This window comes from Heteronotia binoei, chromosome 7 (genome assembly GCF_032191835.1).
Source record: "Heteronotia binoei isolate CCM8104 ecotype False Entrance Well chromosome 7, APGP_CSIRO_Hbin_v1, whole genome shotgun sequence".
NCBI lineage: Eukaryota > Metazoa > Chordata > Lepidosauria > Squamata > Gekkonidae > Heteronotia > Heteronotia binoei.
Window position 1 is genome coordinate 65,488,770 of NC_083229.1, and position 15,999 is coordinate 65,504,768.

The 15,999-nt window shown below is 40.9% G+C and overlaps 1 protein-coding gene across 8 annotated transcripts in view; it reads left to right on the forward strand.

Moving 5' to 3' along the window:
* PLAG1 (PLAG1 zinc finger) overlaps nucleotides 1-15,999 on the forward strand; it is a 43,751-nt gene that overhangs the window by 23,820 nt on the left and 3,932 nt on the right. For 2 of the 8 annotated variants that reach the window (XM_060243768.1, XM_060243771.1), the window contains exons 1-2: nucleotides 5,459-5,589; nucleotides 11,678-11,781. The gene's annotated coding sequence lies outside the window, so the exon portion shown is untranslated. Of the gene's footprint in view, nucleotides 1-5,458; nucleotides 5,590-11,677; nucleotides 11,841-15,999 lie in introns of those variants that run through there. The other 6 variants (XM_060243764.1, XM_060243769.1, XM_060243765.1 and 3 more) reach the window with 4 other exon arrangements.

The following is a 15,999-nucleotide window of genomic DNA, read 5'->3' on the forward strand; positions in this document are numbered from 1 at the left end:
CCTCGCCGACGCAGGAATTCGGGGGCTAGCCTTACAGTGGCTCTCCTCCTTTCTTGATGGTCGGGGACAAAGGGTGGCAATTGGGGGGGAGCTGTCTCAGAGATACCCACTTCATTGTGGTGTGCCTCAGGGGGCAGTTCTCTCCCCGATGTTGTTTAACATCTTTATGCGCCCCCTTGCCCAGATTGCACGGAGGTATGGGCTGGGTTGTCATCAATACGCAGATGACACCCAGCTCTATCTATTGATGGACGGCCGGGCTGGCGATGTCCCTACAAATTTGGACCGGGCATTACAAGCCGTGGCTGACTGGCTCAGGCTGAGCGGGCTGAAGTTGAATCCGGCGAAGACTGAGGTCCTTTGCGTGGGCCGCGGCGGACCGGGAGGGGAGATCACTTTACCGGCCTTTGACGGTGCGCCACTGGTACCAGTGCGCAAAGTCAAGAGCCTGGGAGTGCTACTGGAATCCTCTTTATCAATGGAGGCCCAGGTAGCCGCCACTGCTAGATCCGCCTTCTTTCACCTTAAGAGGGCGAGGCAGTTGGCTCCCTTCTTGGAGCGCACCGACCTAGCAACTGTGATCCACGCAACGGTCACTTCGAGATTGGACTACTGCAATGCCCTCTACATGGGGCTGCCCCTATACCGAACACGGAGACTTCAGGTAGTCCAGAACGCGGCGGCCAGGCTACTGGAGGGACTACCACGGTGGGAACCTGCGCGGCCTGGGCTGCGGGATCTGCATTGGCTGCCGGTTGTCTACCGTGTTCGCTATAAGGTGCTGGTCATCACCTTTAAAGCCCTATATGGCCGAGGACCTGCCTACCTAAAGGACCGCCTCTCCCCATATGTGCCCCAGAGAGCGCTGAGATCCGGTTCTCAGAACTTACTAACAATCCCTGGGCCAAGAGAAGCTAGGTTGAAGGCTACCAGGGAGCAGGCCTTCTCAGTGATAGCCCCTCGTTGGTGGAACGACCTTCCTGAGATGGTGCGAGCCCTGCGGGACCTGAACCAGTTCCGCAGGGCTTGCAAAACATTTCTTTTCCAGCTGGCTTTTGAGATAGAACTTGACTAATCCAACGAATGGACATCTAGCCATCTTGCGTACACTATGATACAGTATTTTAGCACCATTTTATATATTTTAACTATTTTAAATAATTTATTTGTGACTGATATATTTAAAACTGTTTATCTTGTTTTATGTGAATCATGGGATCCCCATGTCTGTTAGCCGCCCTGAGCCCGCCTGGCGGGGAGGGCGGGATATAAAAATAAAATATTATTATTATTATTATTATTATGTTCTGGCTTTAGTGATCCATGCTCTGATCTCATCCAAGTAAATGTACTACAATGCACTCTATATGAGGCTGCATTTGAAAATGGTTCGGAAACTTTATTTGGTACAAAATGTAGTTACTAGGCTATTTTTAGGGGTAGTTTACAGGGATCATATCACTCTTGTGCTAGAATATCTTCACTGGTTTCCTATCTGTTCCTGGGCGCAATTCAGAGTGCTGGTTGTTACCTGAAAGACCTTAAAGAGCTTGGGGACAGGGTAACTGAAGGACTGTCTCCTGTCATACTATTCCAGTGGCCAGTTAAAATATGCCTCTCAAGCCCTGCTTTCTGTGAAGTGGGTGGCAAATAGACTAAGGGCATTTTCCGAGGTGGCATCTTGCCTTTGGAATGCCCCCTCCCGGCACCAACTTTACTTTACACCTACTCTTTTAGGCACTAGGCCAAAACTAATCTTTTAACCCAGGTTTTTAATTAAGAGTTTTATCTTATCCGCTTTTTAATGGTCTGTGTTTGTTTTTGGGATAGTTTTAATGCTGCTTGCTTATAAGGGCTTGTTTTTAATATTGTGATGTGATTAAATCGTAAGTCACCTTGAGCAAGGCTCTGGGGAGACAGCATAAAAAAATCCTAAATAATAATAAAAGGGAAAAAAGGTAGGGATAAATGGATAGTCTTTTCAGTGGGGGACAGTAATGTCCCAGAAGAAATGGTATTGGGGCTGGTGCTATTTAATTTGTTTGTCAGTGATCTGGAACTGGGGGTGGGCAATGTGGTGGCCAAATTTGTAGATGACACAAAATTCTTTAGGATGGTAAAAACCAAGGCCAACTGTGAAGAGCTCCAAGAAGATTTTTGCAGATTAGTATGGCAAATGAAGTCCAATTTAGGTAAGTGCACGGAGCTATATATTGGAACAAAAAAATCCAGCTTTTAAGTACACACTAATGGTGTCTGAACTTGGTGGAATCATAGCTGAACAAAAATCTCAACTTAGTGTGCCACATTGGTGAAAAGGGCAAACTCCGCTGGGGATTATTAGGAAAGGGACTGAAAATAAAACAGCCATATTATAATGCCCCTGCATAGATCTCTGGTGCAGCATTCTGTAGAAAGCATGCAGTTCTGGTATATCTCAAAATAGTCTGTGGTCCAGACCAGATGTCAGTATCAGGTAAAGTGGCAAAAATTTGTCCCATCCCCCCGAAAAGTGTGTGTCTCTTTTGATGTGATAACCTGTTCTGATTGGTAACTTAAGGTTTTATGATATTACAAAGTTGGCTGAATCCAGTTTTCAAATAGTTTTGACCTGCAAAAGCATTCACTCTCTGAAAAATGCCTTACCTGATACTGATATGTCAGGTTTTTAATCTTGTCCCATGGACTAAAAAGAACATAGCAAAAATGGAAAAAAATACAGAAGATGGCAAGAAAGATTATTAAGGTGTTGTGTTGTACCTTTCCTATGAAAAAAGGCTGAAGAGTCTAACTTTTCAGTTTAGGCGACTGTGGGGATGTGATAAAGGTTTATATACACACAGAGTAGAAAGAGTGGGCCAAGAGAACTACTTTTCCCAAAATACTAGAACTTTGGGATCCAGTGCAATTGATAGCAGTAGATTCAGGATGGACAAAAGAAAATACTTGTTAACAAGTGATTAAAATGTGGAATTCACTGCCAAAGGATGTAGTTAATGGCCACAGACATAGATGGCTTTAAAAGGGGATTAGATGGATTCACCAAGGATAGGTCTATTAGTGATTTCTAGCCGTGGTTCAGTGCTGGGCGGCAATATAAGGGAAAACCTCAGCCTCTAGGACCTGTTGTTGGACCTACAGAGTAACTGGTTGGCCACTGTGTGAGACAGGATACTGGACTAATGGGCCACTGGTCTGATCCAGGAGGACTCTTATGCTATTATACCTGCAGGCAGGAAGGAAGCAAAAGCACAGCTGATAAGCTGTGCAGCTGTCACTGTTTTCCCAATGTACTCTTTAGTTGTGCAGAGACATGTATGGGGGAAGAAGCAACCAAATTGTTTTAAATAAGTGGGAAAAGAAGGGATTCAGTGACTGTTGTATTTAATTAACTTCTGAACATAATACAGTGCTATATAAGAATAATAAAACTAGGATAATTAAACTAAGAATAATTAAACAGACATCTGTGTAGGCCTTTTGTATAGGATTGAATTGGTGATTTATCATTTACTATTACAGTGGTTTGAAGTTTCTTTTTATTCACACTAACTAAACATCTTCCAAAACTCCCTTATTGGTAACAGTATGTTTGTCAGTCAGAATGCATGTTTATGCTTTCTTGAGTTGATGGCACCAAGAAGGAAACCTGAACCACGTGATTCAGTTCACATCTTAAATATTTTCTGAGTGATCTAGGGTTGCTAACCTCCAGGTGGTGCCTTGAGATCTCCTGTTATTATAGTTGAACTCCAGATGACCCCCTGGAGAAAATGGCTGCTTTGGAGGGTGGATAGTATGGCATTACATCCTGATTCGGTCCCTCATCTTCTGAAACTCTCTCCTCCACAGGATCCACACCCAGAATCTCCAGGTATTTCCCAGGCAGCACTATCTGAGTCTTACAGTATGTAAACATTTTGTATAAAGGCTGAAAAGAAAACTTTTCAAGTCAGCAGCAGCTTGCTTTTACACCCACTTACAGAGCTTGGATTGGGGAAGGCAATGGCAAACCACTCCGTAAAAAGTCTGCCGTGAAAAGGTTGTGAAAGCAACATCACCCCAGAGTTGGAAACGACTGGTGCTTGCACAGGGGACTACCTTTACAGAGCTTGGCTGAGCACTGCAGTATTGAAGAAGTATTCTGCAATGCACAGCAATGGTGTCCTCTCCCAATATGCTGTTTACAGTCTTCTTCAGTGATTTTATCTCAAAGAGGAAGCAGGCCTCCAGTCTGATTCCTGCCTGATGTTTCCCAAGTCCAACCCTTGAAGAAAGCAGAGAAGAAGCTCAAGCAGACAACCCTAAATTTACAGATAAATCCTTCCAGTTAATGGAATTAGATCATGTGCTTATCCTGGTTCTTGGGGAGCCAGTGAGTATGTCATCAAAGGAGTACCCCCCACACACACACCAGACCTTTACTCTGAACCTGATGGGAAAGGGGTTTTTTCTTGTTCATGGCTGAATTGGTTATGTTCTACTTCAAAAATAATAAAGATTTGTTCTTGTTGTTGTGTCAAGTTCAATTCCTTGCTTTGATGAAACATCCAAAGCTGGTGACTATTATTATTTACTTCATACTCCTTTCTGATTGAGGCTCAAGATGAATTGAGGGAGTGGCAGAATTGGGGAGGGGCAAAAATGCAAAAAATAGTCCACATAACATAGACAACAAATGATGCAGTAAAACTTGATTACAAGACTAGAGAGCAAGGAAATTAAAGCAGTATATAGGAAGATCTTATTAACACCTGTCTTCTCAGAACCATTACAGGTATTGTACTTCAAGACACAAGCCAACAGAAATTTCTGTTCCAATCTGGGATGCAGGGCAATGCAGGTAAACATAGTTTTACCACACAAATAAACAGGAAAAGCAGTTTTATGTTTCCAAGTTTAACTTCAGTCATTGTCTCCCATATTTTCCCTGCAGTATGAGTTAACTCATGATTGCCTTAAAAGCCCTTCTTCAGCAGCTGCTAGCAGTGTCTCCCACACAGGGGCACAAAGTAAGTATGCTCTGTATAAAAAGTGAGGGAGATTGTAGCTCAAGAAACACCATATACAGGTAAGCTTTTACCAGCCATTGGTAAAGACTACAGGGAGCACCAGACATCTTTTGTGAGTGAGCACCATTCACTCCAGCCATTGTTGCTGTTAGCCAAATCCTTATGACTCCTTTGTTTTTTCTTGCAGGATTACAGCCTGGACACATGGAGCATCATAAATTGCAGCCAGAATTCCATTGCTACTCCCTACAAGGGAGGGAGTAAAGGTAAGTTTTATTTCAGACTACACATGAAAATGAGGGAAGGGAAGAGGGAGATAAGGTATAAGAGCTGGAAGAGTGCTTAGGTAGTACCACTTGATTTGATAATTACTATCAGCTGCGAGTTGGAGCTTAGCTGCTCTTTCTTGCAGCTGTTCACTATATTACTCATTACTGTCCCTGTGTCTCCCTTGACTGTTTGCAGGCAACCTTCCAACTGGTGCAGAGGCAAGGATTTTCCCACTTCCAGTGCAATGCAGAACATGAGCAAGGCTTTACAGCAAGACCAGCAGTTGCAGTTACCATTGTGTATCCAGGTGTTCTGCAGGGTTGCCACCTTTCTTGTTGTTGCAGGGTTTCTTTACCATTTCAAACTGCTTTATGGACAAGTATCCAGTTAAGCCAGCCCTAATATGCAGTGATAAGGAAAGGTCTCTTTCTTATTCTCCAATTTGTCAAACAGCTTCCAAAAACACAGGAATGCTGTCAGAACAGGAAGACTTGCAATCCTATTAATATGTCTTTCTTACAAAATTCTATTTCTAATGTTGTTTAATAAACGTTTGGACTGTTTTACAGCTGAATCTGTGTGTTTATAATGATTGGCAGATAAGGATCCTTGTTGTTTAGTGGTTTGAGTGTTAGACTAGGATTAAGAAAACCTGGGTTCAGATCACCTATTCTTCCATGAAGCTTACTCTGAGGCCTTGTATCAGTCACTTTCTCTTAGTCTAATCTATTTTACAATGTTATTGTTAAGGTATTCCTTCCTGAGCTCCTTCTCTGCCTCCACTTACTACTCACCTGTTTTCTTGATGAGAGGTACTTGCTATAAGGGAGAAGATATTCCAGTGTCCTGCATTAGGCAACTGGACCTCACAATCTTCCTGATCACTGCTGGTGTAATGAACTTTCTTAATAGCAAGAGGAATTAGTGGAATAAGAAGCAACAGATCACATCCTAATGAACACAGGAGGGGTTGAATAGGGGGATAGAGAAAAGTTAATTTTATGCGTTTCATTCCCGCTAGTTTTGACTGGATTACGTAGGTGCACCTATGTGCTGATAGCATCTCACTATGAGTGACCACAACCAAGGTTTCAACCAGGGACTTCAGGTGGTGCTGTTGTACAAATCAGTATCTGATTTTGTGTCTCACAGTGCTAAGCCTGGACTATTCCAGTGCTACAATTTATATACAGTGAATTCAGCCTAGTGTATATGGTAAGATTTCATCATCAGGGCCAGTGGAAGATTCTAGTTGCAGCATATGTTCCCCTGTGGCTATGTGCTTACAAAGTTGCTCTGTGGTATGGATTCTCACCTTAATTTGTTTCCGTGTTCTGTGGTTGGTGAAGAGGCAGGGTTTACCCAGCCATTGCTTATAATTATATACACATATATGTTTATGTATGGAGTAGTAGGCAGTTCTAAAATGTGGAGGTGCTGCAAATTCCACTAACCCTAACAAGCCCCTCTCAGCTCCTCCTATCTGTCCACAACTGCCCACAGAAGCTACTTTTATCAGCTCCTTGATCAGAGATGGTGTGCTTTAAAGTACCTGGTGCTGAGATAAACTACAGGGGAAGGCTATCACACCTCCACTTGAGAGCTTCCAATGACTGGCCACTATTGGAAGAAGGATGGTTCAATCTAGCAATGCTATTCCTTCTGTCTTGTGCAGCAATACCAAATTTACTGCTGTCATCTCAATATCTTGGTTTTATATATTCATATCCTATTCTGTCTCCTGTTCAGTTGTTTTTAACCCAAGCAGGCAGGCTAATCAAAACATTTTTGTAAATAATTGTGTAAATGTTTCAAATGGGCACCTGTTGGTCAACTAAGCCTGTGATCTACTGAGGCATTCTATGCACAGTGCAACAACATTGGCACCCATGTGGTACTCAGCCAGCTTTAGGGAACTCACATGGAGTAAACCCTTCAAATCCTTCTCATACTCTTGTCTTGCTATATTTTTGCTGAAACTTTGCATGTATGTTTAATTTGCTGTTATCTACAGTGGTGGGTTTAATCAAATATTTATAAACATAATTTGTGACAGTATATTGATCATATAAGTATTCACGTAATTAATGTTTGAAAGTTATAATCCTGTTTATTATTTTCATTTTTCTTACTGCCCCCTGATATGATCAGTTTTAACGCGACATGCTAGGTTTTTCCCATTAAGTTAATGTGGAAATATAATTTATCCTTGCTGCAGTGATACATTAAATCAGTTTCTGATAGGTGAATGGTATCTTCTTAAAAGTGAGCAGGAATATTGCAGAATTTAACAATAATTGATTTCTTCTCATAGCAAACTTGATAGCTCCATGCCTGTTAGCAGGAAAGTGAAATGAGGATAAGACAGCATAAGGGTTTTGTTATATGTGGAGGAGTCTCCATGTATGCAGGAAAAAAAATAGTTTATAGGCAGTACTTTTTTTAACAATTCCAAGTTGCCCACAAACTCCCAAAGAAGGATTCAGCTTGCACAATGCCCTTCAGGAGTCAATGCATGTTCAGGCCGTGAAAGGAGGGGACATGAGAATGGGGGTAGGGTAGAAGAAGCTACCCCCATCCCCAGTTTTGTGTTCCCTCCTCTGAGTTCTGAGCAGCATCTGGGGTGGGATTTTAGTTGCAAAGGATACACGTTTCTAATCTCCTTTTCAGTTCATGATCCTTTAAGATTTCAGATCACTTTGGAACTAAGCATCCTGACAAGATTATAGAAGTGTTTTTCTTTTGATAGTTTAGGGATCCATCCCCAAGTTCCCTTTAAAATACAGGGGAAGGAGCATCCATAGTTTATAGTATCCAAGAATGGGGAGTAAAATTGTGAGTGGGGAGTACATGCCATTTAAAAAATGCAACCATTTGCCCTCAGTTATTCAGTTCAGGGATGGAGAGGTAAAAATGTGTGTGTGTCTCACACTGTATCACACAGTTTAGGGGTTACATGAGTACCTTTGTGCTCACTGTGGCCATGAACCTCAATAAAGCACTAAAGAAACATTGCGGTACAATGCTAGACTGTTAAAAGTCCATGGCTAGTAGGAAACTATTAATCTAGCCCTTGCTCTCAGTCTAACAATATTGCTATAGAAGGGGAAGAGAATTTCCTGATGTTTCTTCTACCTCCATCTTCCCTGTGACTGGAGCTTCCAATTTGTCTTCATTATCTTCTTGATTACTTTCTTGATAATATTCCAAAATGTCCAAGCTAACAGACAGGACTGCGACTTTGTGGGAATAAGTACTACTTTGTGGCACTTCCAGCATAATGGACTGTTTGAACCCATTATCAGATACAGTTTCTTAGATATGATATACTGTCTGGTCATTTACTTAAAACTTTAAATTGGTACATAAAGAAAAATTGTCATGTTTCCAAATATAATACCATATGTCAAAAAAGATTTTCTAAGATGTTGTCCTTGGTTGATCACAGTTATTACTTATTTATTCTGCTTCCAAGTCCTTTATTACCTTGGTTTGATTTTTGGTTTAACAGTTTGTCTTCATGCGTTTGTAAACTGTGCTCTCTCCATAATGTGAAGAAGCCAATCTGACTGAAATCAGGATTAAAAATTTGAATCGTTAAATATTGTGGCATGTGGTTTATCTTTTCTAGTTTTAAGATGGTTTGGGTGGAGTTATGCCATTTTTATTTAATTAATCACTTTGGGTGCTGCATAAATAGAGAGAGATCTCTGTAGGTATAAAATGGGGGTTTATATTATTATTTTACAGAGTCCTGATGGCAGAACTTTATTCACATGCCCAGACACCCAAGTTTATAGCTTTCTTTAATCAGCATTCTGTGGTTGTAGACTGAGTAGAGTAAATGGCAAACTTGGCTATGTCACCTTTTGTCTTTTCTAGAATAGTATATTTTGAAATAAATGCAAGCCTCATGGCTGCTTTTAGTTTCCTATTTTTAAAGTTTTGTTTTTTGTATGAGATTTCATAAAATTATGTGTGTCCACTGTGCTGTACTGCGCTACACAGTACTGTGCCCCCAGCCTTGGCTGTCAAAAGCAGTAGTTTTCAATTGGACATGAGTTGTTGTTTGCAGTGTGTCTGTGAAACCTGTCTATTAAAAATTATCAGGATCATAAAAAGGCTGTGATATAATCATACTCCATGACCTGTTTTAAAGAATAGAATCCTACAAATATCTACATTGCTCAGTCAGAGCAATGCAGCCTCAGCTAGTGGCATACAAAGACTGTGAGCAGTGGTTCTAATATTGTGGGTTGGGATTACAGCCCTCATGTGGTTCTGAGGCTAGGAGAAAGAACAGGATAAGCTGAAAGAGGAGGTTTTGGAAACCTCAGTGGTAGAGATGGGTTTGCTGATTTATGCATTGCAAATTTATGTTACTGCATATATTGGGGATGGTCCTGTGGATCAGTAGTAGAGTATTAGATTAGCATTCAGAAAGTTCCATGTACAACCCCTGCCATCTCCAAATAAATGTATCAAGTAGTAGGTAATGTGAAAGACCTCTGCCTGAGATCCTGGAGAGGTGCTGCCTGTCTAGGCAGACGAAACTGACCTTGATGGAGCAGGGGTCTATTCAGTATCATACAGTTTGTGTGTTCAAACAGAGCCTATTTCTCAATTATGTTATCTTCAGTATATCTAGTTTTCAATATGGCCCCTTCTGTGGATACTTAATTCTGGAGATTGAGACCAGGGACAGACAGAAAAGCTGCAGCTTTGCCGAAAAATCTGAGTTCTAAAACAAAAAATAAATGGGGGAGCTAACCCCCACCCATAAAAGAGTGCCTGTAGCTTTCAGAAATGGATGCCCTCAGTAGCCATTGCTAGGTGACCACAATGGTATTGCTGGCTTTTAAGACTTGGTTTATATCTGGAAAATGCAGAGGAGGGGGTCAGGGCCTTTGCAGGGCTCTTTTGGCCTTTGAGGGAGGAGTCACTGGGGTCAGGCACTCCAGCACCCGCTGGTCAACTTGCTATGATGCAGTTTGCATGATTTACAGTGGCCTAGCTGTTTGCTGTTGTTCAACAGCAGCCACCCTACAAAAGCCAATGTGGTATAGTGATTCGGAGCCTGAAAACCAGAGATTTGTGATGTATGGGTTATAAGTACTTCTGAAGAATATTCATTAGTTCTGTATGTTCTACAAAAATGATTTTTTCAGTGAAGAAAGATTCAAAGGCACTTAAGAAAGATTCAAATGGCCATAAAAATTAACATGCCAGAGCTGTCAGGCACATTCACAATAAACATTGCTTTTAATGTGGTGTAATGGTTAAAATGTTAAGACTTGGACCAGGAAGACCTGGGTTCAAGTTCCCACATATGATGGACCTCACTGAATGACCTTAGGCTAGCCATTCTGTCTAAACTAGCTCACAAAGTTATTGTGAGGATAAAAATGGAGGAGAGAACCAAGTAGGCTGCTCTGAGCTGCTTGAAGAAAGGTGGGAAAAATAAATACAGCAAATACTTTAAACTGAAATTGTTGTCTACTTTTCAAATTCTGATTTAGCTTAAAGACCAAAAATTGTTGCATTTGTTCAAACACCATCATATAATGATAGGCAATTTGCTCTTCGATATCATACTTTAACAAAGTAACCCCATGGCTCTCTTTATTTTGGAAACCCCTTTTGGGAATGGAATGAATTGAATTGGAAAAGGTAGGGCAGAGTTGTTTCACTCTTCCCTTGCTTCAGATCATACACTCTACATTGGCAATCAAATGTATGTTTGCTCTTACTACCCTTACCACCTTCTTTGGTTAACCATACTGTTTGCTTATGTGAATTAATTTTTAAAAATGGTAAGCTATTCTTAATAGACAAATATTTACTCTGTTGTGCTGAGTGCACTCTCTATCTTCCACATGCAGAAGACTGGAAATCAGTGAGAGATGGGTAACTGGCAAGCAAGAGGGAGGCCAGTGAAAACTGGGAATAGGTTATTTGTTGTGACCTGACATTCACCTTCCTAGCTCTCAGACAGTGGAATCACATCACAGAATATTCTTCTGGGCCCATCCAGGAATCCAGACTATATGTAGAGCTACTCCTCTCACTGGTGCACGTAATCTGATGAGGACTGTGTCACTGAATGAGCCCAAGGGAAGAGTGGACTGTCAAACAACGCTGTTGGCACCAATAGAGAAGAATCATGTCTTTCTCCCCTCTGCTTGCTTATTGGCTTCTAGTCCTTTTTTGTGCATAGCTATTAAAGGCTGTTCTCTGCGTGCAGGGGATCGAAATGATAGTTATGGTTCTAGTTATCCATGCTTAGTTTAACAACTGTTAAACTATAAATAGTTGGGACGTGCATTTTTTTTTCTGTTGTGGCATCTAGCCAAATATTTTCACTAATGTGTAGCCCCTTCTTCTTTGTTTTTCAGATCAGCAAAAATGGGAAGCTCTGGATTTTGGTTTGCGCCTAGACATGTCAATGGAACTGGTTAAGACCAAAATCTGAAGGTTTTTCTGCATTATCCGTCACCAGGTGTGCACTGAGCAGAGGCTACCATAAATCTGTTTTGAGTATGAACACCTTTTAAAATGGTATAAACTATATAAAAGAATTGTTTTGTAATATAGAACTGAATAGTTTGTGAAGTAATAGCATTCATTCATTCTATAGTTGTGAAAGAGCAAATGTCAGTAATTGAAAATATACTGAGCAGAGAATAGGCATTGTTACTCAATTTTTTTTTCAGCTGGTCTTTGAGAATTGTAATATTTAAGCATCACTGTTAAAAAACAAACGTCTGCATTGCTCAGCCTGTACATCCACAGATGATTAAGTCTGTCTTGCTATTTAAAAAAATGATAAATTCCACTATTTAGACATCCAGGTAGGACTAGTAGAAAAAGATTAAAACAGCAAGGATCCAGAGGACTGTGTGTAATATTCCATGTGCACATCCAGGTTTTTCCAATACTCCTTTCCCTTCCACTCCCATTTTAATATCAGGTCATGCCACTATCACATCTAATTAGGGGATCATACTAAACAGTTTTTTGTTTTTTCATTTGCTTCATAATAAAACAGGCTCTTTGGGGGGCCCTTGAGAAATTATTTATTAAAATATGTATACTCCACTTTTCTTCTTGGCTCCAGGTGGGGCATAGCATGAAATTTGGGAGGGTCACAGCCAGAAGGGGAATTGTGCCACACACAAAGCCCATCATACACAACTGATTGGATATGACTTAATATATATTTGAGACATATCAGAACATTGTAGGTCCTTCATATTAACTAGTTTTGCTCATAACAGAAAAGTCAGAGTGAATTCCACCCTAAGGTTCTTCTTAGAGCTTGTGCATAATGCAAGTTTTTCAGAATCATAAAGGTGAATATTGAGAGACTAACCCTTAAAGAACTTATGCTCCATGATTAGGCAAAATAAACTTCAATTAACTATACGTGGTATCACTTTTTTTAAGGCCTGAGATTGTATTTAATGAAGAAATTGAGACAATATAAGAGTCACATAGCTTTAAAATTATGCTTTCTTTCCTTATTTGTGAAGCACTTCTGTATACTTTGCATTTGATTTTTCTGCTTCTAACTCAGTTTTGCACTGCACACTCTTGTAGTGACCTATAATAAATCCTGAGGTAAGAGTGTTTTTTGTGTGCTGCTTCTTAATTCTCATACTTTTTTCATTAGCTAGACAGGCATGATTGGCAGCAATAATTAAGATAGCAAATTAGGAATTAAATCTACTGGTTTTTGTTTAGATTTGCCTGAGATTGCCTGAAATGCTAATTAAGGAAAAAATTAATAGTTGAAACAGATATAGCATCCCAGTTCATATAAGGCCTTTGTAGACTGTCAGTTTTAGTGCAACAAACATTCAGAAGTTACTTATTTGTTGTAGGTGTTCCCACAATAAATATCTCAGTAGATCGCCCTTGCAGACATTATACTTTTCTGTACAATAATCAATCATTATTATAATTAGGATATTCCTTCTCTCACACCCCAGGTTACTTATCAGTTGCAATTGTATGCTCTTAGAAGCAAGGCCAGCCCTAAGGCACGGGGTGCCCCAGGCAGGTTTGCCGCCTCCCCATCCCCCAACCTCACTGCCTTCCTGCACCCACCCCCGCGTGTCAACCAGGCACCCTCCCCATTCGCTCTCTGATGACCAGAGTCATCAGAGAGCGAGTGAGGAGGGCGCCTGGCTGGAGCACAGTCCCTGCAGCATGTTCTCTGAGCTTTGGACATTCAGAGAATGCTACAGAGACTGTGTGCCGACCGGGCACCCTTCCCGCCCACTCTCTGATGATCAGAACTGGGAGGATGCCTGGCTGGCATGCAGTCCCTGCAGCATTCTCAAAGTCTTGGGCATTCAGAGAACGCTACAGAGACTGCATGCCGGCCAAGCACCCTGCTGGCTCGCTCTCTGATGATCGGAGTCATCAGAGAGCAGGCAGGGAGGGTGCCTGGCTGGCGTGCAGTCTCTGTAGCGTTCTCTGAGCACCCAGCGGGTGCCTTCACCATCCACTCTCTGATGATCAGAGTAATTGGAAAGCGGGCAGGGAGGGAGCCAGGTGGCAAAATTTGGGCATTTGCCTATGGTGCTGGGTCGAGAGGGTCCAATTTGGCACCTTCTCCAGCCCAGTGCCCTAGGCAAATGCCTAATTTGCCTAGTGGGAGGGCTAGCCCTCATTGGAAGTATGAACAAAACTTGAGTCCACTGGTCTTAAAGGTGCCACTGGACTAAAACTTTATTCTATTGCTTCAGACCAACACGGTTACCCATTTGTTGGAAATATGGTTAAACTAAGTCTGCAGGCTTGTATTGAATCATGTCTCACATTTCAAGAGATGAACAACACAACCACCCCTGTTATACTATTTTGTCTGCACCAGTTCTTTTGTGAATCATACTTAATGCTAAAGAACTGTTTGTAAACCTGTTTCACAGTGATTACAAATTATGTCTTGATATTAATTATGGTTAACAAAATGGCTGGGCCTTAGGTGACCTCAAGATTGTCTGGCCAATAATTCCCATCATCTCCTATCCATCTTTTTTTGCATGTGGGACAAAAAGGTTGCATACACCTAACCTAATTAATGATCAGGCTGAGCATTCTCCTGTTGATACCATTGAAAAATGCGTTACATGAGCATTCCCACGTTTCATTCATACAAGCAATGCTACCCCCCTTTACATACAACTCTTTTGGGACTTTTAGGTTTATTTTTTTTCTACCAAAATGTATATTCCCAGTGATGAAATTTACATTTTTGCTGATTCCTTCACTCAAAGCTCTACAAGGTTCAGAGTCAGGGAGGCTTTTTGCTGACTCTCAAAAAGGGTAAAATGTACTGGGGCCAGTGTTTCTTCTAGGCTGAGTTTTAAGCCTCTGGCTCACACATTTTTGTCTCATTTCAGAAAAAATGGCCCCAGAGCAAGCTAATTTTTGCAGTAGCTCACAACTTTAATGCCAGTAGCTCACAAAGTAGAATTATTGCTCACAGGACTCCACAGCTTAGAGGGAACATTGACTGGGGCCTGCTTTGAATTGATTATCTGGATAAGTACCTACTATGTATGTAGATAGATGAGATAGGAACAGATAACAAATGAGAAACTGAAATCTGATACCTACAGAGGGTTGTACCTCAAATCACCACTTCAGTTTGCTATTAAAAATATTTACTAGTTTGTGGATAAAACTGTCAGGAAGACAACTGCCACTTTTCTCAAGGCAGGCAAGAAAAATGGCCTTTATTAAGCTCTTACATGTTAATTATTCAGTTCATCTAGAAACCAGTTGGCATAATGTGGAGATCAAAATGTTTTCATTGGCAGGGGTGGAACTGGGAAAACAAGAAAAGCCTGTTGGGTTAGTTTGAAGGTTCCAATAAATCCAGTAGGGAGTCCCCCACCCCCCAAAAATATATCTTGTTTTATTGTCTTTGGATAACTGGCTTTAAGACAATATCTTTTTTAACATTAGTGTGCCAAATTATGTGTTGAGATTGCAACCAGGTTTTCATAAGACCACAGGATTTGTTTAAAATGATCCTTACAGAATTTGGAGTAATCATTCTATTTAGAGAAACTGAAAACTTCTTATCCTAAGCTCTAATGGTGCATTTTGTGCTTATGCTTGTCTTCTCTCATGCTATCCATCTAGCTTCCAGTCTGTTTTCTTCATAGTTTTTGACCATGTTTATCTGTAGTCCCAAAAGTTAATATTTAAAATACTAAAGTGCCTCTTGAGATAGAAGACTTCATAGTAGTGGTAGCGTTTAGGAACTAGATCATGATTTCCAGATAATTCTTGGGAATAAACACTTAAAGCAGTCTGAATCATTTTTTAAATTGTTTTAGCAAGCACTGGAGACATTTATATATTGTGAAAAAAGAAATGGTACAGCCCAGTGAGGAATACAGCTGGAGGAAGAACGCAGCTGGAGGATTTGCACATGTGAATGTCTGCCCATATTTTTTTAAAAAACCCAAGCCCTGCATATAAAAAACCTAGGATGTCAAAAAAGGCATGACTAGAAACATTCTCCCTGATTTTCAGCCTTTCCACAGAAAAGAAGTATATAGAGGAGCATTCAAATACAGTTCTTTCAGATGCATGCTGTTCTGTAGTTCTCATATTGTTGTACCATGAGACCTGCAGATTGCACAACTTAGCATTCATTTTCACTACTATGTACAGTGTTTCATGCTACAGTCCTTCC